This window comes from Artemia franciscana, chromosome 15 (assembly GCF_032884065.1).
Source record: "Artemia franciscana chromosome 15, ASM3288406v1, whole genome shotgun sequence".
Taxonomy (NCBI): domain Eukaryota; kingdom Metazoa; phylum Arthropoda; class Branchiopoda; order Anostraca; family Artemiidae; genus Artemia; species Artemia franciscana.
Window position 1 is genome coordinate 33,079,142 of NC_088877.1, and position 27,777 is coordinate 33,106,918.

The window sequence follows — 27,777 nt, forward strand, 5'->3', positions numbered from 1 at the left end:
CATATTTCTCTAAGTAATCAAGTGCTACTAAATGAGGTTGCATCGGCATTTTGTGCCAATAGATGGCATTACTTTGATATATGAACCAAGCTTGTACCACCCTTTTGGCAAAGTCAGGACAAAACTGAGTATCACCAAGATGTCCTGATAAGGAGGTCCATAGAATTAATGGTCCAAATATTTTGAGACAGGTAGAAACCCTGCCTAGAAATCAAGGAAAAGGGATTTCAGGTTGGGTCAAAATAAGCTTCAGCCTTTAATTGAAATCTAAATTTTGGCCAACTAATATTACGCTTGAAAATTTTGTAAAATCAGCTGAGAAACATGGCACAATCAGGGATGCCAGTAACTAATAATTCTAACCATATCAATCTTAAAATATCCAATTTTCTTCTCTTATCCATTTCACATATGAATTTAAATAGGACGTTATAAAATCGGAACATATTTATTTTGTATTTGTGTTATTTTGAAAAAAAAACATAATTAGTATAAGTTATGACCCCCTTGCACACTTGTAAGTCACTGGAAAGTTGTGATGATACTTCAAAGAACTCGAGTACTAGAACTTGAATGCTCCCAATCAGTCGAAAAGAGTTCTTGATTAGACAATGAGGTCTTCATTGCGAGGGAATCGTTTCCATAGCTTTAAAAGACTATCCCTAGAAAATTTGTATCATTGATTTCAAGTATTCTGCTTGAATGAACTTGAATTGGTGCTCTAATGCCAAATGTCTCTTTTCTCTACCTGTTTCTATCGGAAATTATATCTGGTAAAAATAGAAACAAAAGGTTGCAAAAGCGATACAGAACTAATCCAGTCAAAATTGTAGGAACCCCCCTAAGAGAGAAAGCAACAAATGAAAAAAGATGCTAATCCACCCAGCGTAATAATGGCTTTCACTTGGTTTTCCTGTTGTAATCGGGAATGCGTTATGAGACGGTTTTGCCTAACTGGGATATATAAACGTGTTATGATTCAAACAAGAAAAAAAAAACGCTAAAACAAATCACCTTTATCGGTGTCTGTAACTAATATTATATTCCTTTTTATTTTAAACGTCATATTATTATTATTATTGTTATTCGAATAGCTAGTAGTGTATTTAGAATTATACAATCCATCACATATTTTACATAATATATTTATAATATACCTAACTTTCTAAATTAAATTCTTTTCATTAAGTGAATTTATTAATGATGTATTAATTTATAGTGACAAATCTGATTAAACTTTTATATAATAATTAAACGTATATTATCTGAGAAAAACTCAGATCACAAATTAATTTTGCAACAACAAAAAAAAACATCGAATTTTTCCCGTCTTTCTCTTCGTAAAATTTATGCTAAGTAACATTCTGCTTTCCGAAGTACCACATCTAAGTTATACCCAAACGCAAATCTTTAGGTCAGGATGTAACCCTAGGTATCGTACTCCTGGCAGTAACTTTTTTTTGCATTATTCAAATCTACCCCCTTGTCAGATAGATTTTTGCAAACTTGCTTGACTTATACTAACATTTGTGTATATTGATACCAGCCCTGGATCTCTGGAATGATGGGCTTTTCTATCATAGTACTTAAACCTATTCTTAGAGAATTCTCTTGAAAGACATCTAGTATATATTCCAAAACTTTTCAGAGCGTCTACGCTTCAGAGTCATGCTGGCAACTTTCAATGCCCGTTTTTACTATTATTCTTTGTGCCTTACTTGTCCTACTTTTTACTACTCCCCTGTATCCACCACCGTTGCTAATAATACTACCTAGGTAAGGAGAACCTATGCCAAATGTCAACTACCAGCTTAATTGATGTAGACAGACATTTGACATTTGGCAGGCCTAGATAGGCATGCACTCAATATTTTTGGTTCCCATCCTCGCATTTTTCCTTTTTGTATATTCCTAATTTAAGGGAACTCCAACACCATTTTTATAGCCATTTTCATACTTATTTGTAAACCCTGTGTTTTAAAAACCTTCTGTAATTCCCCTATTTCACAACTTCTTGTGAATGTCTTTGTTTTTCGTATTTTACCCAAGATACTTAAGTCCTTTGAATAATATCATCCAGGAAAATTTTGACTTCCTGTTTAATGTCATTCTCTCCCATAGACGATTCTGTATTCCTTAAAAAAAATCCTTCATAAAGATCCATACAAATAGGAATACAAACAACCTTGCTCAACTCTTGATTCCACACCGTACAAACTATTTACCTCGGTTCCTGACTTAAAGCAGTAATATCAGATTCGTATATAGAACTAGTCAATTTAACGTATCTATCAGGTACACCGTACAAGGATAGAGCCTTTGTGAGAGATATTTCATCTACTAGGAGTCTGATGATCCAGATTATTCTCATTTATTAATGTAAGCTAGAAAATTTCATCTCGTACTATAACAAACTCAGTCTACATCATCTCTTGCTCTAATAAGTATTATCACTCATGTCAGTTTGTTTCTACAAAAATCAAGGTATTACCTCTATAATTACTATAATTACTACATTTATTTTTATCACTTTTTATGTTAAAGTGTCTAACTATGTTTCCCTAAAATAACTAAGAGCTTCCCATTTATCAAAGAATGTTTCTATGATTCTCAGCGACCATGCACCCTACTAATATGTATTTACAATATCATACTTTTATGCCACATACCTGCATCCACCCAATTCTCAGCAATTATATTCAGAACATCTATTTAATATCTCTCTAATTCATACTCTAGTATCTTCTTAAATTTCCTTACTTCCCACTTATTCTCACAAGATCTATTACCCATGAAACTCCGTTGGAAAATCCTTTTCACTTTTGCCATGCTTAGAATTTTTCATGAATATTCTAAGTTGCTTTTCAAATTGCTTGTCAGCTGACAAATTATTTTCCTAAAATTATTTCATCCATCCTCTCAATCATAAAATTCTAAGCCCACTAAATTCGTTTCGGTCGTTCTTAGATCATTAATATCAAATTCTCAACCTGAAGTATACGAACATTTTAGTTACCAGAATATATGAATTCTATATAAACTATTCAAAGCTTCTTTAACATGAATTAAATTTATGAATTTTTCAATCAAATTATCAATATAGCAGTTGTCTATAAATGTTGGTATCGCAATTTCCATATTATTTCAATTGTGTAAAGTATTTGGTTTCAAGAAAACCAAAGAGTCACAACAGCAAGGGACCAATAGCTTTTGCTCAGGTCTACAAGAAGCATTTAAGGCTGCATGTAGCCGGATAGCATGAAGTCGCTAAGACCTCAATTTGATTGGATACTTTTTGTGAGCCTGGGTCAATTTTAGCCACAACATGGTTTTCAGAGCTTTGTACACTTCTATCAGCAATATTCCACTTCTTGAACAAGCCATCCCTATGTCTATCACCTCTTACTCACTGTATAATCATGTCTGCAAATATGATACTACGACGGTTATTACAATGACAACCAATTGTTAAATATCTTCGCAATAGAGCCTTGAAAAGCTCCAAGTTACAACCAAAACAAACAAACCCCGATGAACTATCCAATTCATTAAGTTCGTTCCAACACTGCATTTTCAACTAGACTATAGTTTCCTTGAGGAGCCCCGCATCTTAACGTCACGCTGCTAAACTTTCCGTAGCCACAGAACTAATTAGGTGAACTCTTGAAACGTATCGAAAATACCGTATCCAGGAGGAGAGGGCTACCTGTTTGACAGCCCCCCCCCCAATGTATTTTCCGACTCGTAAAAACGAAACAAAAACCCTTATAAACAGTTTCTGATGCTTTTTTGAAGTTTTCTTGTTAAAAAAAAACCTTCGCCAGAAAAGTTAGTTCCCCCCAAGAAAATCCTGGATACACCCTTGCGTACCGATATTTTGTCTGAGATTCAAACACTGGAGTACACTGAATCCTGAACATTGTGACCCTTGCATCTTAAGACATCAGCTAATGAGCATCTGAACAACCTTATTCCTGAAGGAAAAATTTTTTTACGTCAAATTTTCAATGAAGGTATGACACATCGAATCTTGAGAAAAATACCTTTCAGGGGGAGGGGCACTATTTCCCCAGGTCCTGAAATGGTGGGGAGGAGTTTTTCGACTATTCCAATCATCTTTGTTATGTCTACTGTTTGGTCATTAAAGAGCGTCTCGTTGGCGATTTCCGCTATTCACTATAGAGGATGCTATCCCCTGTATATACTATCACTGTTACTACTAACAATTCGCTACAGCATCAAGTCACCTAGCCATCTCAACTTTACTCTCATTATAGCCCTAGGAAGCGGGATTGAACCACATTTTTCGTACAGCTTATTGTTTGAGATACATTCAGTGAGTCGGGTGCCCAAAACAATCCGTAGAGAAATTCTCAAAAAAAACATTATCAAATTATCCTCAGTTTTTCGAAGTGCCCACGCTTCAGAGTCATACTTGACCACTTTAACCACTGTAGCCTCCAATATTCTGATTTTGGTTAGCAGCTTTATCTTCCTATTCTTCCAAAATTTTTCCAACTGTGGAAAAAGAAAACTGGGCCTTGGATATTCTACTTTTAACATCTTCACTACACACACCGTCTTTCACCGCTGTCACAATCTCAGCATGCCAGCTGCAAAAAGGCGCAAGGAAATTGTGTGGCTCACGTGCTGAAAGGGCTTTTGACAATTTTGACATGTCCTGAAAACTGCCACATCTGACACGGTCTTAACGAACTTTAAGAGACAGTGGAGTAAATAGGAAGGTGTGGGCTTCATCTGTTAGCATTTTTCGGAGGCAGTACGGAGAGAAAGAACAAAAAGAATAAAGCGTAGCTGCTAAACTAAATTATGACCACGGAAGAGTTTAACTCCGATTTGTGAAGACGTCGAAAAAGACTTAAAAACATTTTAGCAGACCATGATCTGGGTTCACAAGTGGAAACTGTTGGTATCAAAGTTAGGCCTACTACAGTTGAATCATCAAGCTCTCCCGGCAAAGCTTTGTTACAACAAAAAATATCTCTAATGAGAAATTAAAGCCACGAGCTAATCCCAATGCAACTTCAGGGTTCAAAGTTGAATGAAGTGAAGGACCGTCGTATATAGAGTACATGAAGGCTGTTGGACAATGGTCCAAAATTTTTTAGCAGGGATAGCTGTAACCTTTTAAACAGTGAACCACAAGCAATGATAACCGGATATTTAAAAAGGCACTTTGAAACGAACTGTCTAGTGAGAAAGAATTACAAATTATGGCTGCTTCAGAAATGACAGCATTAATTTCAGTTTATTTCGATAGTGAAACGTTATTGCGAAAAGTTTGTGAGAATTTTGAAAAAGCGCTTGAGACCTTTCCAAAATGGCGTCATTTCGAAAGGAAAGTCGCAGCATTGGAATCGACATGGTGAATTTCTTGCATAAAGGAATTACATTCCTCCACATTGAACAACAAGGAAATAATTTTTCGCATGGGAAACCTAGATATGCCTCCTTTCTTATTTTTCCAAGGGTGATCCTACCAAGCCAGCGGCAATAAAATATTGTTATGTGTGTGTGCTAATTTGAAAGAAAAATCACCATATATAACTCACAAACAGCGAATAACAAACCTAGAATCCACAATATTAATTTATTGTCATCCATGAGCTTCATGGATCGAATCATCATTTACTGTGTATTATTTGTGTAAATAATCTTTCCACTGTACTGTGAGTATCCTGTTCACAAAACAAGAGCTAAGAGCTCATATGGTACTTATGGCGAGGCCAAAAGAGCCAAGGGCTCATATGGTAAGAGCTCTAACAAAATTCTAAGAATCAATAGATTGATTTAAAAGCAAAAATCAGAGGCTTAATGCCGGTCTGGATTTAAAATAAGAGCTCTGAGTCACGATATCCTTTAAATATCAAAATTCATTAAGATCCGATCACCCACTCGTAAGTTATAAATACCTCATTTTTTCTAATTTTTCCTCTTCCTTCAGCCCCTCAGATGGTCGAATCAGGGAAAACGCCTTTATCAAGTCAATTTGTGCAGCTCCCTGACACGCCTACCAATTTTCTTCGTCCTAGCACGTCCAGAAGCACCAAACCCGTCAAAGCACTGAACCCCACCCCCTAACTCTCCCAAAGAAGTGAATCCAGTACGGTTACGTCGATCACGTATCTATGACATTTGCTTATTCAACCCACCAAGCTTCATCCCGATTCCTCCACTCTAAGCATTTTCCACGATTTCTGATTTCCCCCTCCAACTCCCCCAATGTCAACAGATCTGGCCGGGATTTATAATAAGAGCTCTGAGACATGGGTTCCTTCTAAATTCCAAGTTTCATTAAGATCCGGTCACCCGTTCTTAAGTTAAAAATACCTCAATTTTTCTAATTTTTCCAAATTAACACCTCCCAGCTCCTCCAAAGAAAACGGATCCGTTCCATTATGTCAATCACATATCTAGAACTTGTGCTTATTCTTCCCAACAAGTTTAATCCCGATCTCTCCACTCTAAGTGTTTTCCAAGATTTCTGTTTCCCCCCTCCAGCCCTATGTCCCCGGATCCAATTCGTGTCGAAAATGGAGTATCTGAGACGCAAGATCCTTCTATATATCAAGTTTAATTAAGATCAGATCACCTATTCGTAAGATAAAGATACCGCAATTCTCATGTTTTCCAAGAATTGCGGTTTCCCCTCCAACTCACCCCAGTGTCACAGGATCTAGTCGGAATTTAAAATAAGAGCTCTAAAGCACAAGATCCTTCTAAATATCAAATTTCATTAAGATCTGATCACCCGTTCGTAAGTTAGAAATACCTCATTTTTTCTATTTTTTCCAAATTATTCCTCCCCCCCCAACTTCAATAAAGAGAGCGGACCTGGCCCAGTTATGTTAGTCACGTATCTTGGACCTGTTTTATTCTTCCCGCCCAGTTTCCTCCTGATCTCTCTGCTTTAACTATTTTCTAAGATTTCTACCCCCCCCCCAATGATGCTGGATTCGGTTGGGATTTAACATAAGAGATCTGAGTTACGAGGTCCTTGTAAATATGAAGTTTCATGAAGATCTGATCACTCCTTCGTAGGATGAAAATACGTCATTTTTTCTAATTTTTCCGAATTACTCCCCCCGCCCCAACTCCCCCAAATAGAGCGGATCCGTTCTGATTATGTCAATCACCTATCTAGGACTTCTGCTTACTTTTCCCACCAAGTTTCATCCCGATTCCTCCACTCTAAGCGTTTTCCTAGATTTTAGGTTCCCCCCAAACTCCCCCAATCCGGTCGGGATTTTAAATAAGAGCTTTGAGACACGATATCCTTCTAAATGTCAAATTTCATTGAGATCCGATCACCCATTCGTGAGTTAAAAATACCTTATTTTTATAATTTTTCAGAATTAACCCCCCCCCCCAACTACCCCAAAGAGAGCGAATCCATTCCGGTTATGTCAATCACGTATCTAGGACTTGTACTCATTTTTCCCACCAAGTTTCATCCCGATCCCTCCACTCTAAGTGTTTAACGATTTTAGGTCCCCAACCAGCCCCCCTCCCCCAAAAGTCACCAGATCCGGTGGGGATTTAGAATAGGAGCTTTGATGCATGATATCCTTCCAAACATCAAATTGCATTAAGATCTGATCACCCGTTTGTAAGCTAAAAATACCTCATTTTTTCTATTTTTCCGATTTAACCGTCCCCCACTCCCACCCCCCAGATGGTCGAATCGGAGAAACAACAATTTTTAATTTAATCTGGTCTGGTTCCTGACACGCCTGCCAATTTTCGATCGTCCTAGCTTACCTGGAAGTGCCTAAAGTAGCAAAACCGGTACAGACCGACAGACCGACAGAATTTGCGATTGCTATATGTCACATGGTAGATACCAAGTGCCATAAAAATATGTGCAGGTGAGAAGCGTTAATGTTATCTCCATCGTTTTCTAAACTAGTCTCTTTAAAGAGTGGAGCTCAGAAAGGGGGCGGCACTTTTAGAGTCCGCCCCAGGGTAGCACCCATGCTAGGTGCCCAACTAATAATAGGGAACTTTTTTTTATAAGAAATATCTATCCTCGTGGGTGGAAAGGCCATAACACAGGTCCTTGGAAACAAATTTACAAGGTCATCCTGAGGTTTATAAGTGTGCCAGCTGTGTTCTTTCTTGACAACTTTTCTTCCAGGCCAGTCCGTTAATCTTTGAAAGGTAAAACGCACTCTATGGCCATTATGTTATTTATAATTACTGTTTACTGTTGCTGTTTATTACCTGTACTGTTACTGCAAGTTACTCCCACTGGTTTTGAAGAACAGAAATAGCCAATAGTTCTTTCTTCAGTTGAAACAGTTCCATTTTTCCTATCTAGTCTTGCCAAACGTTACGTGCTTTCAGAAGAAAAAGCGGCTTTGGCATATCTTTTTCAGTATTTTAGTAAACTGAAAGCAAAATTTTTAGTTTTTTTTTTAAATCTAGATAATGCTCAACGTTAGGTATCATCACACTGGTAGAACTATTTTTTCTAGTTTTTTTTATCCTCTTTCTGATTCGTTTCGTACTTTGAACTTTAAACAATTCTTTTTCATTCTTTACAGAGTGTGCAAACAAAACTAGAACTAAGCATGAAAACGTGTTCCCAAATTTTACCATAAATAGATAACGATTTACCATGATAACGTTAGGTATCACCACACTGGAAGAACTATTTTTTCTAGTCTTATTTTACCCTCTTTCCGATTCATTTCGTACTTTTAATTTTAAACAATTCTTTTTCATTGTTCACAGAGTGTGCAAACAAAACCTGGAACTAAGCATGAAAACTTGTTCCCAAATTTTACCATAAAGAGATAACGATTTACCATTATTTATCATGATAACGTTAAGTATCACCAAACTGGAAGAACTATTTTTTCCAGTCTTATTTTACCCTCTTTCCGACTCATTTCGTACTTTTAATTTTAAACAATTCTTTTTCATTTTTTACAGAGTGTGCAAACAAAACCTGGAACTAAGCATGAAAACTTTATCATAAAGAGATAAATTTCGTGACTTATTTCCATTTTCTCCCACGTTATTGGGTGACGGGAAAACATTTTGGCCAACCAATTTACCAGACAATGGAGGCGTCAAAATGCTCCTAATTAGGAAATTCCCTTGTCACGCGCCACAGTTTCCTCTTGACTAGTCCTTTTGCCCTGACACAGTCTTCTAGGCTTTATGTTTGATTCATGGGTGATTAAATAGAATACAAGTTCCAAACGTTTTAACCACCATTCTGCTGAAGTATAATCAAGACCTTTAGGGTTCATAATTTGAATGAAAGGGGAACTTTTTTGACATTTGTAAAATCAACAGTTTCTGGTTCTGTGTCAATTATTGCTTAAGGACGAGAAGCAAGCAGGGGCTGATCCAGGATTTTTTTTTAGCGGGGTTGCAAAATATTTTACTTCGATAAACTTGCGAACAAAGAAATACCAGCAATTTAAAGGGAACCTCAGCGATTATACGCCGTAGGTAAGCTGCGGAAATAGTCCCAAATTTAATCTAAATCTGCTGAGGGTTAAAGTTATAATAAATCTGTTGAAATTAAATGATGTAAAAATATTGATACAAAAATAGTAAGTTATACAAACCCCCCACCATAAAAAAATAAAAAGATGTTCACCCTCTACGAAAAATATTATATTTAATATATCAATATGACATTATCCCCAAATCCACAACTACGTTAGGGGGGCTGCGTCCACCACCTGGATCTGCCACTGGAAGCAAGGCGGTTATAAATTAATCGGCAATCACACTACGCATGTTACTTCTACGATAAGTACTTAATTTTTTTTGCGTTAAGTATAACTCTTCATGCGTCCTTCCACATACGCTGAGTTAAAAATCCATAAGACTACCGTAGGCTAGCCTAATACCCACCTAAATTCACCACAAACATTATAAGAAAACTGTTCAAAAATTGAAAACGTGGAATGGAGACGGAGACTTATGCTCTGATCAGGCGAGAAATACTTTTAAAGCAAAATTTATCAATTTGATTTCAAAATTTATTGGGTTCCATTTTTCGCTTAATTGCCAGAAATTCCATTATTTTGCTGCTACGTTGAACTTTTACATACATAACATAAGCTTACGCAACGTAAAATTCTAAGTAGAAATCGAGTGTACTCGGACAAAATTTGCTTCGTAAGACTGCATAAGGCAACATAAAGTATGAAGTTATGCTAGCGTAAAAGGTTTTACGGCGAAGCATAAAAGAACCATTAACCCTCCTTGACATATGAGCCGGTGCTATACATAACAGTTTCTGGTCTCAATCCCCCCATCACTGCATCCACAGCATCAAATTCCCCTTGACGGCGTTTTCACACCCTTTTCCTGTGTTTGCCTATATTAATATTGCCTGCAGTAGTATTGCATCTCCCCATGTTGCAACTAGTAAAAACTGCAAATACGCAGACTTTTTCCCATGAATTCTTCGAGAGCTTAATAAGTGCGAAGAAACTAGACAACTAAATTGATTAAAAGAAATGAAAAAGATTAAGTGGGTCGGGTCAATTCACATGCTGTAACATAACTAGATCTTTTTGTTTTGAAATTATTCAGTATACCCCCTGAAGTCTCCAAGTTAATTTTATATTCTGTATCATTTTAATCCAAGAAGAGAGATGCGATACCATTTCCCACCATTCTCTTCAATTTATAGAGACTATCACCAGCAGGGCCAACATATTGTCTTCGACGTATCTATATTCTTGAATAAAGGAAGTCACTTCAGGGTGTCTTATTCATTCTCAGTTGATCAATTAATTTTTTTTTCCTGTTTTTCAATTAACGAAGCGAGCAGTTAAGACTCAAATCCTGGCTGTTCTCGAAGGTGGGCAAAAGGTGAAACGGTAGCTAATGAGTTTGGAATCACGCTGACTGATCAAACCCCAAAGAAGCTTCGTCGGGTTTTTTTCGCATTCTGATTAAATCTGGGATGAACACTTTTCGAAAACAGTTACAAAAAAGATAAATCCTGAAATTAGATTGTGCGTAGTCTAGTAGCAGTGAGGTTATTGTCTTACCGTCAAGGACAAGATAGAACAAAAAATGGCAATTGAAATTCAGAACAGAGGAAATTACAATATTCAACAGACTTCAATGCATCGTGCAGCTTCTAAATGATTCAAATCTCATCAGAACTCTGGCTTAACCCGGCAATGAAAACTTGCTGATCAGACTAAGTTAGTTGTGAGCTAAATAACTTGCGGCCAAAACCGTATTGGGGGGGGGGGCTACCAGGTTTAAACAACTCCCCATCAAATCTTTTGACTAATATAAACGTAAAAAAAATACATAAAAACAATTCTTGATCCTCTTTTCAAAGTTTTTCTGTAGGACCCCCCACCGAACAAAAATTCTGGCCGCGCTTTTGCTGGCGGTAATTCAAAAGATGTTTTTTGTAGACACCATACCTTGTACAGAAAAGCTTGGAAAAAATTCTTTTATCTTTTTTTGGGCTCTTTTCAGAAAGTATTTATTTGCATAAAAGTTTATAAAAGTTAAAGGTGAGGAAAAAATTTTGATAGACACATTTGAATTTTATAAATATTTCTAAGAGTAGTAAAAAAGATAAAGCGTATTTTGAAAAATGTTTTTCAAAGAATCTTAAGAACTAAATGTGATACCAAAAAAACTAAATGGTACCAATCGATAAAAACATGTTAAGTTCAAGAATTTAGATTATGCACATTACTTGGACAAAATCTTACATAACGCATTTTGGATTACGACAGCCGAACTCACAAAACACACTAAGTCACTATGGAACTTTAAAAACATCCGGTTCAAAAGTGGAGTGGTTTGAGCACATTCTTTTTCTTCATCATTATCATCAGCAATTGCAAAATTTATATGTAACTAGTTATGATGGTTATGAAAGGCACCGGCGGATCCCCCTCCCCCCAAGAAATTTCTGGCACCCTCTTTCCCTGTCTTTTTTCACTCTTATTTAGAATAATTTTGTCAATTTGATGAATTATTGGCACCTTTGTTACATTGCCCCCGCCTCCCTAAGATTTTACTTATTGGCACCCTTGTTACATTGGGCCCCCTAAGATTTTGCTAATGAAAGGCACAAGAACGCATAAAGCGTGTTAAGTTTAAGAATTTAGGCTACAAATATTAGATTGATAAAAAGTGCTACATAACATCTTTTGAATTACTATAGCTTAACTCACACAACACAGTAATTCACTGTAAAACCCCAACGAGATCAAATCCAATAGTGGATTAGTCTGAACACATCAATTTAATTCATCAGCCTATTATCAATAAAAGGGTGAAGTTGGATTCCGCTGTACAGAGGTGTGAGTGCTGATTTGGACCATGTTCAGATGTGTACCTTTTGAGCTGTGAACTCTCCGAGGTCAAGAGACACAAGTTCATTTTTTACAATTGGCAATAATTTTGTAATTTAGTTAAAAATGATAAGGCCTTTTAACAATGACAAGTCTGGTAAAATTCCTTATGAAAGATGAGACAAAACTGCTTTGGAGCAGGGGAGGAGGCAGTTGCCACCTGTAGGCCTTGTTTTGCCTCCTCCGGACCTAAGTTAGCACTCAAATGTTTGTTTGTCCTATCCAACAGATTCAACCAAATACAATTTTAGGATTTACCATATTTTCTTTATTTTAAATCTTGTTATCCATGCGACACAAATTCCTTATATTTCTATTTGGCTTAGTTGTACCTTCTCTTGGATTTTGGTTTTCGGTTTTGTGCAAAACCGAAAAGTAACCGACCTGCCAGTAGCTGACAGAAAACAAAGTTGTTGTTGAACTCTTCAATAGAACGGTGACCGGGCTAGTTGCAGACATACAATGTTTTTAGGCAAACATAGATTTTCAGATTTGATGTCGATGGATCTCTTTAGCCCAAAAGCTCCATGGGCCAAGGATACGAAAAAAAAACAAATAATTAAATAACCCCAAAATCAACTAATAATTAACCCTTAACCTCAGATGTAAAAACAGTGTCAATTTATATGATATATCAAGGAAGAAATACCGCTTTACAAGCTTACAAAACCTATATTTCATGGGATATGCATGTAATTCAACTCCCTTTAACTCAAATCTTGTAACTCAACTTTCATTCAATTTAAAATGGATGCTGGATGCAGCTCGACCCCCATTCCACACAACCCCATGCAATTGAAACCCATTCAACTTAACTTCATCCATGTCAACCATCATTGAATCCACCACAAGCATACTTCAAACCTTATTCGGTTCAACCCCCATTAATTCCACCTCACTTAACTCAAGTTTCGGTTAGCCCAACCCTATGCGACTCAAACCAATTAAAAATCAGCCTCAACTTCAACCCTATTCAACTCAGCTCCATACAGTTCGACTTTGCTCAGATCAATCTCATTTATCTCCACCTTCATTCAGCTAACCTAACGATGCCCAACGCTAGCCTAACGTAAGTTGGATGGGGTTGATTATGAATAGTGCAATTCCGTGGCTTGGTACATAAGTCTTATAATCCCGAGATCCCTGCAGCTCAACTGGCCCCTACATACAAACCCATCCTCTCCATCATAAACGCCAAAGAGCTCGAGCCTCAATTCCATTTATTCTTTCCTAAACAGCCAAGATTTTTGAACGGTTGACAAGGTGGACTAGATATATCGAAATGCGCCTTAGCATAATAAAAGACAACGATCTAATACACAAAAGACCCCTAGTTTATAAACTATTAACGCCTTAGGTGAAAGCCTTAAGTCTGACAATATTCAGGTATCAATCAAAAACATCAGAGCGGTTCTTATGTTTCGGCGTCTCTGGCCTGCAATGGACCATTGCTTGATCCGCCCCTGGCTCCGAAAGCATCGTCAACAGACAGGTAAAAAGGTGAGAGAAGGAAATAAAGATAATAGCAGTATTTATAAAACGAGAAACATAATCATTAACAGATTTCTCATACCTATAATCAAACCATCAACAAAAATAAACACTGTAACCTCAGACTCTGTTCTTAGAAGTTGTTTTCTTGTACTTGGGGCTAAAACAAGTCAGATGAACGTTCTAAGAAATTAAATATAAGGAATCATCGCAATTGGCTACCAAGTAACATTTTCTGGACTGTCATCAGCAATATGTTACGTGCTCCAAATAATTGTTGAAGCCCATCATGTTGTCTTGTTATTAATATATTGAACATCTATCACCTATTTTTTTTCTGAACAAATTCACATGTATCCCAAATCATGTTTAAGAACATTTTGTAAATGTGGTTCTTCTTTATGAATAAGGCTATGTACCCCTTCGCCGTCCCTCCGCCAGCCTCGGACGCTCCGATAATCTTCCACCCATGGTCTACATCATAGGTCTTATCCTACCTGTGGGCCTTTCCTGAGATTTGATTTTTTTTTTTTTCATTAGAAGAAACATTGCATAATAAGCACTGCAACCTTTGACTCCGTCCATAGAAACTGTCTTCCCGCGCTTATGGCTAAGACAAGTCAGGCAAATTTTCTAAGAAATTAAACATAGAGAATCATCGCAATTCGCATACATTTATTTTTTTTCTGAATTTTGAAAGAACTTGGGATTGACAATCTCGGACAAATATTACCAAGGATATATTATGTGCCCCAAATAATTCTTGAAGCTCATCATATTGTCTTATTACTAATATATTGAAAACCTATCATCTGTTTTATTCTGACCAATTTAGCATGCAATCCAAATCATGTTTAAAAGCTTTTTGTAAAAAAAGTAGCCTAAAAATCTATAGATCTTCCTTTGTACTCATTCGCCCCCCCCCTCCCCAGCCTCATATGTTCCAAAGATCTTAAAATTTTTCCGATAGTATGTAATATAGTTCTTGATTTGAAATTTTAAATCCCCCCTCCCCCCAAAAAAAATCATGCATGCGGGCCTTTCCTGACATCTGATTCTTTTTTATTATTTTTATTCCTTTAGGAGTGATACCACTGATATGTTTTATGCGTTTTCTGCTTAATACACTTCTTGAGAAAATCAAGTCTAGATCCTATGCTATATCTGCAAAAGAATAATTCAAAGACTGAGCCAAAAAATTTATCTTAATTTTTGGATTTAAAAGATGCACTAAATACCCTACCACAAGATAAAACGTTGCCACAAATTAGTCTGGGTCAAAAATCGACTTTGTTTCAGAATCGCGTCTTCGGTGGTCATATTAATGCTGAATAAAGCACGATAAATGAGGGTTGCTGGCCAATGGGTCGGCCTTAGGCAGCTTAACGCCTGGCCGACTTTGCAGCTGTAGTAATAGTCTAGCTGTAGAGATATTTTTTTTACCTCTTTTAGAGAGCATCTGTTTGTATAAGCACAATAGCGTTAAATGGTGGGGGGGGACAGGGAGGCTTACGCCCTCTAGATTTGTGTATCTTCCTCGATTTTGAAAAATACCTTATGTGTATTTTCACTGAAAATTTCTTTTTTGGAATTTTAATTAACAAAACGACAATTTTACCTTCACACTAGATGTTGAAAAATACAAATGCACCCCTTTAGGGGTGTTAAAGTTGTTAATTGAAGCCACAGTACAAGGAAGGTCATTTATGGCATCTAGAAGCACGACAGATAGATATTTCCATGTCTATATCCCCAATTTTCAAACTATTTATGGGCTCAAGAAAAGAGGATACAACACATTAATAACAAGAAACTTACAAATATCTCGAGACTGAAGGAGAAAGGAGAGAAGAAACCCAACCAGTTAATAGAATAATTTTTTTTCTTTGGCTGGTGAACAGTACTTCCATTACTTTTTCTTCGAAAATCGTGTAATAGTCGCGAAAATTGGTAGATTTGAAACGTTCTAAAGATGGTCTTGGATGCGTTTTGAGAACAGAAGAAAGCGTTGTTCTAGTAGCTACAATAAGCATAATTAGACCATATTCTCCTACTTCTGTTCCTTTTATGTTGCTTTCCACTTTCACTTGAAAAGTTAGTTCTTTTAAGGCTTAACATGGTTGAAGGCAATGCCGTATCCAGTGGTGGGGGTTTCAGGGTTTGAACCCTCCCCCCTCCCAGAATATTTTGTCCGACTCGTCAAAGCGCATCAAAAATGCTTCCCCTCCCCCCGAGCAGAAATCCTGGATGCGCCATTGGTTCAAGACAATTAATTTCAAGTATATAAACCTGAGTTACTTCTCTGAACACGAAACTAGAAATGACACACAATTTTCTGTATTTCATTAACCAAAATTTGATTGGAATGAGTAATAACTGGAGCACCAATAGTTACCAGTAGATCAAAAGATCTGATTGTCGACAGTGAAACGTCAAAAAAAAAATTCGTGAGATTTCGGTATGTATAAATCAGTATGAAGGGTGTGTAAGAAAGCACTCGAGGTGAAGTAGACATATATATTTTTTAAAAAGTATTAAATAACACCTTTTCCTAACCACCGAAGCTGGGAGGTGAAGGGGGGATCCAAACCAGATAATTTAGTGTTTGACAGTACTTATAGCTCAATGTTGTATAGCTTTAACATGGTTGGATGCACATTAGCCCAACGCATAAGTAAATCATTTGATTTGGTATAAAAGAGCCCTTAAATTAAATACCAGCAGCGGCCTCATTAGTGCTGCAAACAATTTGATTGATGTTCATCTCGACTGCATAAAAAATACGCATAGAAAAAATCCATACTTAAATTGGATGGTTTGCCAGATCGGATTAACGTACATGATCAGACATAAGAATCTCTAATTTGTTCTGTCATATTGTGTACCAACTTTGACGGCAGCAGTTTCAAATGTGCTAATTTAATGTTATAAATCTTACGAAAAAGCAGAAAAAAAACTCATATTTGTTATTATTAATATTGACCAGTTTTTTTTTTAAATAGATGAATTTCTAAAATTTTGAGAGATAGTAAAAAAAAGTTTTGACTTCAACATTTTTCTACGCAAAGCCGCACTATCGACTTTGCTGACGGGACAGGCTTGGAAGCTGTTTGCGAATTTTGATGAAATGATTGGTTCGAGCTAGATGCATTCCCATTTCTGATTTAATTCTGAAAAAATAAATAAATAAAAAGCCCTATCTTATGATTCGGGCAGGATTAAGGATTTAAAGGACCCAAATTTTATTTCAGGACCTACCCAATACACGTTTAAAAAATCAGAGTACATTTGAGCAAGATGGTTTGAATTCAGTATTGAACATATAAAATTGTCTCGTGCAAGAGCAACACCTGGATATTTTTTTGTTGAGGGTGGAGTCATGACCATATCCAGGGAGGGGGGTTAAGGCCCTCCCCCCAAAAAAATGTTTTTCTGACTTGTCAAAACGTAACAAAAATAGTTAAACAAATTATTGATGCGTTTTTTGAAGTTTTTGGTAGAATCCCCCCAACTCCCTCGCCCCCCCAAAAAAAAATATATACAGCCTTGGGGTAAATACTACCAGAAGTTCTATTTGACCAGAAAATAACATTTAACCAGAAAACCAATCGGAGCATTTCCCACTTTTCTCTTTTGATATGAACCAAATCGCTTTTTTCCCGGATGTATTTGCTCGAGGGGGGATGTATTTTATTTGGGAGAAAAGGTTAAAGAAAACTTTAAAAACTCTTAGAAAATTTATTTACATGCATTTTGTTGCGTTTTTACATGCAGGATAATCATTTTGAAGGGGAGAGTCAAACTCTCAAACCCCTATAGATACAGCCTTGGTATCTACCAACCCTTCACCTAGTGGCCCTCATATTGTTATTCAGTTTCATACTCAGTTGTTATGTTAAAGATTTACTATTAAACAAATTTCACTAATTATCAAGGCCGTATCCAGCAGGGGGGGATTTAGGCAGTTTGACCCCCTCCTCCCGAAATTGTTTTCTGACTCGTAAAAAGTAACAAAAATCAATATAAACCAATTTTTATGCTTATTTAAAGTTATTTACACCCCCCCCCCTCCCAGAACAAATCTCGATACGACCTTGCGAATTATTCATCAGTTGTATAAGCTCTTGAAATTTCAGAATATCATTATTGATTTGTATTTTGTGGACCACTGTCATATAAAATTAGGTTCACTTTGACAAATATGCAGCAAATTATAACACAGTAGCTAAAGCTACAGTAAAGCCCATCCACAAAAGAAGGGGGTATATTAAGAAGAAAAAACAAAACAAAACATAAATTATGTGGATTCAATGCAATTGAGGAACGTAATAAAAATCCTTGCATTTTTTATGGGAAAGTTGGGGTCAAAACCTCGACCCACAGCCCTTGATTATTGACTGATGTTCGTTGAGCTAAAACAGTTTTATCCAATAATGGCTTGCCTCCGTCATTTTCCATGAAAAAAGACGGTTTCAGTTACTTAAACTGGTGAAAAAAATAGAGGATTCTTTCTAAACAAAATCTAAGTTACTTTCAAACAAAGCAAGCGATTTCTGTCCAGCCTAAGACAATTTGACACCAAAGGTTGGCTTGTTAAGGATCTCTTTCGCCTTCAAGGGGTGATAGATAAATCCTAATGATAAAGACAAATAATAAAAACAATTGTCTGATGAAGACAATTTTTAAGGAACAAGATCACTACCTTTCATTTATTTCCACGATTTTAAAAAACGCTTTACCATCTAGTGGCATCAACTAGTCCTGCGTAGATAGTTCAAGAGACTATTCCAATATTTTGCGAATGTGACTCTTGAGAAATATCGACATACTTTAAGTTCGGCATTGGTAGTTAGAAACGTAAGATCTACCTTTTGGGAAGGATGACCTGATTCCATAAATGTGGATAACGGAAGGGCTGCCTTAATAGCCCATTTTACATCTAATTCGGAAAGAGTGTAAAATAATAATCGCTTCACAAAGATTAACTCAAGTTTTGATTTTTTTTTTTACCTACTGTATTAAGAGAATATAACATAATGATGAAATATTGAAAGCCAATTGTATTTACAGTGGAGTACTCTATTGTTCATACAATATAAAGGCCTTTTCAAACAAATGTACTTAACTGACTTAAGACCCTTTGATCTGGAATACCACCTGATTCGCATGTCATTTAACAAAAGGGTAGATTTACTATTGTTGCGGACATCTTGCGGCTTCAAAAGGTTCAATATATGAACAGAAGTCAGTTTTATTCATAATACGTCACCGGAGTTTTGATCGCTACATCGAGAATCCATTATGGGACAAAGAAAAGCCATTAATGGCACAAAGTTGACCTTTTGTCTGATATACGGGACGATAGACATTGTCCTGGGACCCGACAAAATCCCTTGCTCGTGCACTATGACAGCTAATTCTTTTCTTATCAAATTAGATTTGCAATTCAAGCTTCCAATTCAATCCTGTCTTAGATCCTTTTTCTTATCCTTTTGTCTTAGATCCTTAGAATCCTTTTAATTTATAGCTAATCCTTTAAATAAACTATAACTTAAAACTACTAAAATATAAAGCAAAAAAATAATGTTCCCTCCTCAACGTCCCGCTCTTTACGCTAAAGTTATTTACTGTTTTATAAAGTAGAATTGAGAGAAAGAGTCAAACTTTAGCGTAAAGAGCAGGGTGTTAAGGAGGGAACAGCCCCTTTCATACGCGTAGTAATTTCTGTTCGTTTTAAGTTTTAATGTCCCTCCTTACTTTCAGCTAAAAAACTTGTTTTTTTTTAATTTAATACAGAAAAAGACGCGTTCCTAGATATGTTGATTGTACGTAATATAGATGAGCTCGATTGCATAGTTTACAGAAGCCTTTACTTCAAGTATCAAATCTTGATACTTGTTCAAAACCATATATTTAAAAACAGTTAGATTTTATTAATTAATCAAAAAGAACTTTCCGAAAAACAAGTTTTTCAAAAAAAGTTAAGAACCATATTACACTTCGACCGGAATTTACACTCAAAACATTGCATAGTTTACAGAAAACCTACACAAAATAGTAGATGCCTTTACTTCAAGTATCAAATCTTGATACTTGTTCAAAACCATATATTTAAAAACAGTTAGATTTTATTAATTAATCAAAAAGAACTTTCCGAAAAACAAGTTTTTCAAAAAAAGTTAAGAACCATATTACACTTCGACCGGAATTTACACTCAAAACATTGCATAGTTTACAGAAAACCTACACAAAATAGTAGATGCCTTTACTTCAAGTATCAAATCTTGATACTTGTTCAAAACCATATATTTAAAAACAGTTAGATTTTATTAATTAATCAAAAAGAACTTTCCGAAAAACAAGTTTTTCAAAAAAAGTTAAGAACCATATTACACTTCGACCGGAATTTACACTCAAACATTGCATAGTTTACAGAAAACCTAAACAAAATAGTAGATGCCTTTACTTCAAGTATCAAATCTTGATACTTGTTCAAAACCATATATTTAAAAACAGTTAGATTTTATTAATTAATCAAAAAGAACTTTCCGAAAAACAAGTTTTTCAAAAAAAGTTAAGAACCATATTACACTTCGACCGGAATTTACACTCAAAACATTGCATAGTTTACAGAAAACCTAAACAAAATAGTAGATGCCTTTACTTCAAGTATCAAATCTTGATACTTGTTCAAAACCATATATTTAAAAACAGTTAGATTTTATTAATTAATCAAAAAGAACTTTCCGAAAAACAAGTTTTTCAAAAAAAGTTAAGAACCATATTACACTTCGACCGGAATTTACACTCAAAACATTGAGAAATTACTATTAAAGAATAAATAAAACCCAAAACAAATAAAAATTAAATAAATAATCATAGCAAACATAGAGATAACAGGTACTGAAATAATTGAATAAATAAATCTTAAATGAGTAGAAATTAAATTGAAAATTGAAGTTAAACTTAGAACGAACAACAATTACTACCAACAAGAGGTTGGCTACTCATCCCTTTCCCCTCCCCTAGCCGTAAAAGTGTAAAACAGGGTGCTTTTGTTTGTCAAAACAACGACGACAAATAAAAAATAGATCGCTGTAATAATAAAGATGATTATAAATAAGTAATGAAAATAACTGAATATTTGATATGTGGTTTCTGGAAGAAATTACAGATTTTATTTCACTGTAATTGTATTTTTATTGTTCAATGTTGTAATTATAAAGGAAAATATTTCTAATTAAATTATTTTCAATAAATCGCAAATGACGTAAAAGGCTTTAGACTTTTACAGTGAAGGGAGGAGAAAGGGGGCAGTAGCCAAACCCCTGTCTTAGTCATTTTTGTGGTTTAAATTAGGTTTGAATGTTCAATTTAATTTTTACTCGTGTTAAGATTCATTTACATAATATAGAAAATAAGAGTATTTTCTTATGCGAATAAGGAAATGAAGAATGGTGAAAGTTGTGCTTCATAATGGAGATCAAGAAAATACTCCTCTTAAGCCTTAAATTTTAAATGTTCTTAAATTTTCGAAAATCTTAAATGTTTCCAAAATTCTGGGCACTACAAAATATTTTTTGTTACTGTCCCCACCAGGAAAATCCTGTGGACGTGCATGAATCCATTCAAAAGTACTCAGAAATAACTTACTTTATTAGTATAGAGCTTGCCTTACCTTAGTCTTATCCTAACTCACTAATAGGGAATTCAGGAAGGCAAAATCAACTCTAAAAACGAAGACTGACGAAATACGTACAAATAATCCCATGGACATAAATTTTATCAATTACTGTACCTCCGTCAACTAAATCACTACAGCTACTGTAATTGACAACATTTTTGTATCCACTTCCCTGGGAAACCACCTGTCCTCCAAAATAATATTTTTTGACCTGTCAGATCACTTTCCAATCTATCTCTCGCTACCCTCCCTACCAGCTACTCAACCCTCTAGAACTAATACTCCTACGGATCCATGTTTTTCTTTCCAACTGATCGTAAAAAGGTGCTTCAAGTTATCAAATGTCTTTCTAATAGTAGTACACCTGACTTCTTTGGCATAAGTAATAAGCTTCTTAGGACCGTATCTTCCTATGTTTGTGAACCCATTGTGCACATAGCAAACCTGTCTATGACCAATGGAGTCTTCCCAGAAATATTTAAATCAGCAATTGTTATCCCGATTCATAAAAAAGGCGATCCGTCTGAGATAAGTAATTATTGTCCAATCTCACTTCTCCCAGTTATATCTAAAGTGCTCGAGAGAATTATATTCCGACATCTTTCTCCCTTTTTATTTGGGATTCATTCTTCAGATTCTTTGATTTCTCCTCATCAATATGGCTTCCGTTCCAAATTTTCAACTGCTCATGCACTAATAGACGCCACACAGTTTATACGTTCCCAACTTGACCTTAAAAATACTGTATTGGGCTTATTTCTGGACTTTTCTAAGGCCTTTGATATGGTTGATCACAGTGTTCTATTAAGTAAACTCAACAACTTAGGAATTCGTGGAGTTCCTTTCTCATGGTTTGGCTCTTATCTCTCTGGTAGAGTACAGAGTGTGAGTCTGGGTGGGTTGACTTCACATCCCCTACCTGTCCGAAGGGGCGTCCCACAGGGCTCTGTACTTGGTCCAATACTTTTTCTCCTTTATATTAATGATTTGGTTACGGACCTGGGTCCATCAGTGCACCCAGTACTTTTTGCTGACGATAGCAACTTTTTCATCACCGGTCCTAATTTACCATCCGTAGTTGCCTCTACTCAAACCCTTCTGAATAGAGTACAGGAGTGGTGTCTAATTAACTGCATGACCATTAACATCAAGAAAAGTCAGGTTGTATTATTTCGAACCCCTTCCAAAAAAAAAATGAAGCTCAGCAAGCACTTGGCCTAAAATATTCTACCAATCTCCTCCCATAGGTCGAAGTTGCCAAGTTTCTTGGTGTCCACATAGACTCCCCCCTATCATTTGCAACACAAGTGTCCTACATCAGAGCCATAATTTTGCGACAAGTAAGTATGATTAATCGTGCAAATTATTTTCTTCCTCCCGATATCCTTGTCATCCTTTATTACTTTTTTATTTACCCATATATCTCATACTGTGGATCTGTTTGGGGCAACACTTTTCCTTCAGTTACCAATAAATTAAAATCTGCCCAAAACCGTGCCATCAAAGCCGTTTTTCGGCTGCCCCGACTATATCCCACTCAGGACTTGTACTCCAATTTTGTATTATCCCTCTTGAACAAATCATCAAAAAATTAAATCTATACCTTGCATACTCCGCTTACCATAAATATCTTCCTCCTCAATTATTATCTTATTTTAATATTAATAATTCTGAAGGCCTCTGTCTCCGTTCATCCAACCGTTCCTTCATTGTCCCAAGTGTGTCTCTAGTTCCGCCCAGCCATCCCCCATTTATAAATCTATACTTCAATGGAATATAATACCCCCCAGTGTCGAGCTATCCACAAGTTTTCACCCGCTGTATAACAATGTACTAAAATTTTTATATTATAACTCTCTAAATTCTTATTCAATTTGCTTTAGTTACCCATGTTTTCTCTTTTCTTTTTTTTTCTCTTCTTCATTTTCAATTTTTTGTGGTTATGGTCCTCAACAAGTTCGCTTCCAGGATCCTTATTATTATTGGTGTTATATTTTATTTTTATTTGAATAAATTGAATTGAGTTGAATTGAAGAGGGAACTCAGGTAGGTAAAAATAGCACCATATATCAATGATGTTTTCCTATCCTTTATATTATAGATAAACCTGCAAAAACATGAAACATAATAGCATTGGCCCAAAATAGATAGGCCTAGTTATGTTCATAATTATTTTTTGGTTCATCACTAATTTTTGTGAATATTTATCCAAGCGTAAAATTTTAATTTCAAATCTTAATATTTTCAAAATTTGGATCTCCTCCCCCATGAGAAAATTTATACAAAACACTTCTTTTTAAACAATGCTACCCAATTTTCACCTTAACTCACTAACAGGGAAATTATGGAAATACCCCTTTACGCCTTTATCAATATCATCCTATCAAAAGTGACCAAAAATAATTGTTCTTACCTTATCTAATATGACAATGCGGTTAACATCTAAAAGTACAAGTTGACTTCCTCCATTAGGACAAAACACACTATGTACCCAAATCTGTCACTCAACGTTACGCCTTCTTAGTCGTATACTATCAATTTTTGGTCCCGACACGGAGCTTCAAGGCATTAGATACAATCGCCCCTTACTGTGCCTGTAATAAGAAAATCGGCTGTTAGCTTATATAATTATCAGCTAAGTATTTGCTAGGTTGTCAAATGTGTGAGTAATCGTCAATGAAAAGTCTCCATAAAAAAGAAAGGTGTATTTGGGATCATAATTATTAGAACAGTGAAAATTAATAATGAGTTTAATGAATACACTAGGCAGTGGAGTAGGTGTATGGAAATTCAGCTTCTTGGAAATTATAATATTGGAGCGGAAAAATTACATATATGAACCGTTTCGAAGATCTTGTGAAATCCCAATTAACGAAGCAGTAATTCTACTAGAAATTTTTAGGAGTCTCCGTGAAGTCTATATATATATATATATATATATATATATATATATATATATATATATATATATATGAGATTTTTGGCAACAAAACCGATACAAACTGGTCGAAACTTTAAGGAGGGATTCGTATTTCTCCCAAAGTGGTTGTATTGAACCTATGGTGACACTATGACATTAAGAAGAAGCCTATATATATATATATATATATATATATATATATATATATATATATATATATATATATATATATATATATATATATATATATATATATATATATATATATATATATATTATTGTTGTGTAAATTGAATTACAAAGTGTCATTTCTTTCTTTTGATAAACCATTTTGATAAACCACTTACGAGAAATATTTTGTTCACACGTTTCAAAGAATTATACTGAAGAAAGCCCCATGTAGGAAACCTGACCTGTCCCATAAATCTTCAAAGCCAATACTTTTAACATCTTTGAAAGTATATGTGTGCATTGATATTCTTTGGAGGGTGTAGGTGGAGATCACGTTCTTCTTTTAAGAAAAATTGCACAAAAGATTTCGTTTGTAAGAAACTGAACTCAATTTTGCATAACAATAATGTTCAGTTCCTTTGCTGATTCAACAATTGCTTGTCCCCTATCTAAGATACAAAAGCTATTGTAATTCTATACGAGTATTTTCCAGTTTCCCAAACCCTAGTGGTCTTGTAGCTTTCAAAAATGATATAAAATGTAAATTTGCTTACTCATTTTTTCGGAAAGAAATGAGATACTTTCCCAGTAAGAAAAAACAGTCTTTCAAACCTCGGAGTTTCTCAAAAGCTAATACGGCCAAGCCCGTTTCTTTTCTTTCGTTTTCTTAGAAAGTTTAAATCCAATGCGCTTGATGGTCTCTCAATTAAATTAACTTTGAAAAACAAGTATTCCAAGTGAAAGTAAAGAGTAACATTAAAATTTAAAGGGAACAGAAACTGTTTTGCTTTTGAGGGTGGCAACTCACCTTGAGTTCCTGTTAATTAATATCAAGTTTTATAGTTTATAGACCATCGGTAATTGCAAGTTTTTAATTACCAATCACCTTTCAAAACAAATACACGTGCTTATCAAGAAGCCTTTCCATTTTTAAAACATTGCGAGAAATACTTTTTATCTTCCCTTTTAATCTTCTCTTATGCAGCTTGTTGTTTTCTAATTTTACATAAATGCTCTCTTATTTATTCATTTACTCTTTTGTTCGTTCTTGGAGCATTAAATTCCTGGGGTATAGCAATAATTTTATTGAATAAACGGTCTATGACAACTGTTTCTTTCTTTTTTTTTATTTATATAAACTGCGTCATGTTTAGAGACATATGATGTACCCTACAGCAGTAACGGACAACGAGACCGTTATACTATGTAAATACATTTTTGATAACGTTCTGAGTTTTTGCTTTATAGCATTCCGGCATTATTCAAGTCTAAACTGATCTTTTACAGGACACTCTTTTACGGTACTTTATTGTGGCTTAATCTCTTCCATTGAAAAGGACCCTGAGTCTTCGTACTTATGTTTGAATGAACCCTCTTCCAATAAAATACAACAACTGGTTCGATTCGATCACTCATAGGAAATGAAATCCTTAGCGATTACTCCCATGAGGTTATTATACCTGTTGAATTTCATCACATAGGTTTCATCAAGAACGCGGCTCTTTTTATGGGTGTTTAAGTTTTTTTTGAATTATGTCAAATTTCATAGGCTTATAGAATTAACCGGCAATTTTAGGGCAATTTTAAAATTAGTAAATGATACATACTCAGGATCGGCATAAATAATAGATTCGTTTGTTCCTTACATTTTTATCGGAACTATGTTTTCTAGAATTTTGACTTCTATTTCAAAAGGCACTCTTTAAATACAGGTTGTTAATGCGAACTGCTTAATCCAAGACACTTCTTATACAGTTGTTACATCAGTAAAAAAGACATTTCTTCAAGCATTTCTTAGGAGAAAGGGGGGATGCAAAATATCAAAAATTAGTTTTAGGTTAACCATTTTCACAGTTTTCAAGTTTTTTTTAGATTATACACAGATTATATAGATTATACACAGTGTCATAGTTTTTTTTTAGATTATATGTTAAAAGGCATTCGATAGATAAAACACCGGCAGTTACTTACTATATTTATTGCACTCATATATACTTTAAGTAAAACAATAAGTAACTTTGGCGCAAAGAAGGAGGGTTGAAGAAGGAGACACTCTTGTCGCATACCGAGTTTTGAGATTTCTGTTCAACGTTACTATTTACTTTTATTTGGGAATCTCTTAAATATAATCCCTGTTTTTTTTTACCACACCGAGGGTGCCCCTAGGTTCTAGGAGACCTACCACTCCTTTAAACTCCTTCTTTACAATAAAGCTTGACTTTTGCAACACAATGCATAGAGAAATACAGCTTCTTTGATCATTTCATTTTAAGAAATATTATAATTTTTTAAAAACTAACTACCATCTGCACAACAAGAGGGGAGTTTCGTCCCCTCAGTACCGATACTACATGCCTCGTCCTACATTTATCCATATATCTCAATGTATAATTTTTGTCAAAATCCCACCATTTTGGGAGAGTTTAACCCCTGTTTGTAAAATTATGCAGATGTTCTCATCTTAATTACTTTTCATGAAAAACTTTAAAATTAATTACTTCCACGTTCAAAACCAGCATAATCATTACATTTCATTGTTGCAAATATTATTATCAAAATGTCGTTTTAAGAGTTTTGGCTTATATTGGGAAGTGTCACGCTTTCCCCCTCCCCCAAATGTAAGTTCTTTTTAGTTTTTTACTACAAACTGCCTGATCTGAGACATTCTTAAATGTGTGAAACGCTACCATTTCCTCTTTCAACTCCTGTTTTTTACATTAAAATTTAGTGTTCATATAACAATGCGTCAAGAATGTCCATCATCAGTGAATTATTGTTCCCCTTTAAACGTTTCTCAATAGGGTGGGGGGCACGAAATATTAAAATTAGAAATGAAACCAGTTGGTCCCCGTAATTTTGAAAAAAAATTTATACAGCCCATGCCCCTTGATCACCAGGATATGAAACCCTCCCCCCTTCTCCAATAAAAATGCTGGGTATTCACCCCTGCCATGTTCCAAAATATTCCTCAGAGTGGAGGGAGATTAGGAAAAAATTCTGCCCCTTCACCTTCTATGTTAATATGAAGGATTCGCCCCCCCCCCACCTATAACCGCAGAAAGACCAATATTCCCTTATTCATACTAGCTGATGTATGAATGTGATTTGTGTTATGTACGAGAATAATA

At 35.3% G+C, this 27,777-nt stretch overlaps 1 protein-coding gene across 1 annotated transcript in view; it reads right to left on the reverse strand.

Annotated features, from left to right (window-relative positions):
• Positions 1 to 27,777, reverse strand: part of LOC136036383 (uncharacterized) — a 130,511-nt gene that overhangs the window by 17,567 nt on the left and 85,167 nt on the right. Inside the window, exon 2 of the mRNA XM_065718565.1 lies at positions 23,972 to 24,152. The gene's annotated coding sequence lies outside the window, so the exon portion shown is untranslated. The remainder of the gene's footprint in view (positions 1 to 23,971; positions 24,153 to 27,777) is intronic.